This window comes from Triticum dicoccoides, chromosome 7B, assembly GCF_002162155.2.
Source record: "Triticum dicoccoides isolate Atlit2015 ecotype Zavitan chromosome 7B, WEW_v2.0, whole genome shotgun sequence".
In the NCBI taxonomy this organism is placed as follows: Eukaryota; Viridiplantae; Streptophyta; class Magnoliopsida; order Poales; family Poaceae; genus Triticum; species Triticum dicoccoides.
In genome coordinates, this window is record NC_041393.1 from 529,255,843 (window position 1) to 529,259,348 (window position 3,506).

Genomic DNA, 3,506 nt, shown 5'->3' on the forward strand with positions numbered 1-3,506 from the left:
CAGGATGACATGACAAAACTATATGATGTCTTTCTAAAATAGGTTGGGATGAAATAATTCACATACATGTTGTCTAAGTATACAGGATGGCATGATATAATTGACATAATTGATTCATATACTAAGCAGCTGGCACTGACATGTATGATATCTAAACTAAGCATATGGAATTGAATATTGTGCATATGATGTCTAAACTAAGCAATGCAAGACACCATATGCACGAAATGAGAAATATAAACATTGCAAGTTAGAGCATACACCTCAGGTGGGATATAGGACTGGTCAATCTGTTTCTGAATCCTCCTCTGAGGAGCTACCTTTAACCATCAAGATATATGCTTCAACAGGTACCATTGCCTGCTATGAAGACCTTGTTTTCACTCCTGATTTTTTCATAACTGGCTCAAATGGCTGATACACATGAAGAGTAGTTCAATATACATATATTGTCGAAAAAAGGAATACGTAATGAAAAAAAGGATGGCATGAGATAATACGACTGGTCATCTGTCTCTAAATCCTCATATGAGGAGCTATCTGTAACCAACAAGAAATCTGCATCGACAGGTAGCGCCGACTGCTCAGAAGACCTTGTTTTCACTCCAGATTTTTCCATGACCGACTCAAATGGCCGATGCACAGGAAGAGTAGATGAATGTATAAACATTATTGACAAATGGAGTACATTATGAAAAAAATGGCACGATACAATTCACATATACGATGACTGACTAAACAGGATGACATTGCATGTTTCACGTATATGATGCCTGACTAAAGAAGATGGCATTGCATAATTCCCATATACTCCCTCCGTTCCTAAATATTTGTCTTTTTAGAGATTTCAAATGGACTACCACATACGGATGTATATAGACATATTTTAGAGTGCATATTCACTAATTTTGTTCCGTATGTAGTCACTTGTTGAAATCTCTAAAAAGATGAACGGTGGGACTATGATATAGAAACCAAACAGATGACATTCACACAAAGCAAATCTAAACTAAGCTGATGACATATAAGATGTATAATGTAAGCAATGCGAGGCGCCATATGCATGATATGACCAACATTAGCATGCCAGGTTAGAGCAAACACCTCAGGGGGTAAATAGGAGTGGTCGGCTCCCTCTGAACCCCCCTCTGAACAGTTACCTTCCTCTAGAATACAATCTGGAATGGCGGGAGGGGGCCACTTCACCCACCATGGAGCGGCGTCTACATGACATTATATTCCCACGCACCGGTCTTCTATTTTTCTCTACATGTTCATTATGATTGTGTATAATAACTGACATGCATAATAAAAAAACATAGTTAGATTATGTAAGGCCTAAGGGGTGCATGCAGAAATCAAGACCGATGGTAGCAAATGAGTGGATAGATCCAAAACTAATGATATCTAGTAGATTATAGCTTCAGTTTAAAAAGGTAGACGATGGATCATCTACTGTTTGTTGCCCACCCAACATGAACCACATAGAAGACCCCAGGTGAACCATATAGTAGACAGATACTATTCGTTGCTGCCTCGATATGTGCCCCTCAAGCATTTTAAAACTCAAGTTTGAACATTAGTTTGGACCTGACTCGGAGTCTAAGAGGTGACCAGGACGATAAAGTAGCAGGTAATAATATCCGATGTATAACATAAGAGACACGAAAGAGTGCGATCTCTCTTCCGGAATTGTGTAGTCCTCAGGTTCATCTCCTCAGTCGATGATGGTGATGCAGTTGGCATGGCTGCTGACAACGGGGAAGATGATCTGAGGCGGCGAAAGAAAGTCCGCAGGGGGAATCTCTGCTGCAGTGAACGCTTTCGTCGATGGTGCACCTCAGGAGGGGTGGATGACGACACGACAGGAGCAGGACATAACACACATAGTTTTCTTTGACACCTATCTAAAAATGAAGTAATCTGTAAGGGATCCTTAGAATCTCTATTTGCAAACGTAGGGACGGGAAAAATGTTGGGAAACGTAGCATGCAATTTCAAAACATTCCCTACGCTCACGCAAGATCTATTTTGGAGATGCATATCAACAAGAGGGGATAGTGTGTCCACGCACCCTCATAGACCAAAAGAGGAAGCGTTAACTTAACGAAGTTGATGTAGTCGAACGTCTTCTAGAATCAACCGATCAAGTACCGAACGTACGGCCCCTCCGATTTCTGCACACGTTCAGCTCGATGATGTCCCTCGAGCTCTTGATCCAGTAGAGGTACGAAGGGCAATGAGTTCCCTTAGCACGACATCGTGATGACGGTATTGGTGAAGTGATCTGCACAGGGCTTCGCCTAAGCACTGCGACAATATGACCGGAGGAGTAAACGGTGGAGGGGGGAACCGCACGCAGCTAAAAACAATTGATGTGCTTTGGGGTGCCCCCTTCCCCCATATATAAAGGAGGAGGGCAAGAGGCCAGCCACAAGGGGCACACCAAGGAGAGGGGAGTCCTACTAGGACTCCACTCCTAGTGGGATTCGGCCCCCTCTTTTTTCCTTCAACAGGAGGGGGAAAAGGGGAAGGGAGAGGGAAGAGGAGAAGGAAAGGGGACGCACCCCCTCCCCTATTACAATTCGGACTCCCCATGGGAGGGGGGTACGACCACCCCTTGTGGGCTGCGTCCCCTCTCTCCTATGGCCCATGTAGGCCCAACAATTCCTTGGGGGGTTCCGGTAACCTCATGGTACTCCGAAAAATATCAGAACCTTTCCGAAACCATTCCGGTGTCCAAATATAACCTTCCAATATATAAATCTTTACCTCTCGATCATTTCAAGACTCCTCGTCATGTCCGTGATCTCATTCGGGACTCCAAACAACCTTCGGTCAGCATAACACATAACTCATATAATACCTATCGTCATTGAAAGTTAAGCATGCGAACCATACGGGTTCGAGAACTATGTAGACATGACCGAGACACCTCTCCGGTCAATAACCAATAGCGGAACTTGGATGCTCATATTGGTTCCCACATATTCTACGAAGATCTTTATCAGTCGAACCGCCAATGTCAACATAGTTATTCCCTTTGTCATCAGTATGTTACTTGCCCGAGATTTGATCGTTGGTATCTTCATACCTAGTTCAATATCGTTATCGGCAAGTCTCTTTACTCATTCCGTAGTGCATCATCTCGCAACTAACTCATTAGTCACATTGCTTGCAAGGCTTCATATGATGTGCATTACCGAGAGGGCCCAGAGATACCTCTCCGATACTCGGAGTGACAAATCCTAATCTCGATCTATGCCAACCCAACAAACACCTTCGGAGATACCTGTAGAGCATCTTTATAATCACCTATTTATGTTGTGACGTTTGATAGGACACAAGGCATTCCTCCGGTGCCCGGGAGTTGCATAATCTCATAGTCGGAGGAATATATATTTGACACAAAGAAAGCAGTACCAATAAGACTGAACGATCATTATGCTAAGCTAACGGAAGGGTCTTGTCCATCACATCATTCCACTAATGATGTGATCCCGTTA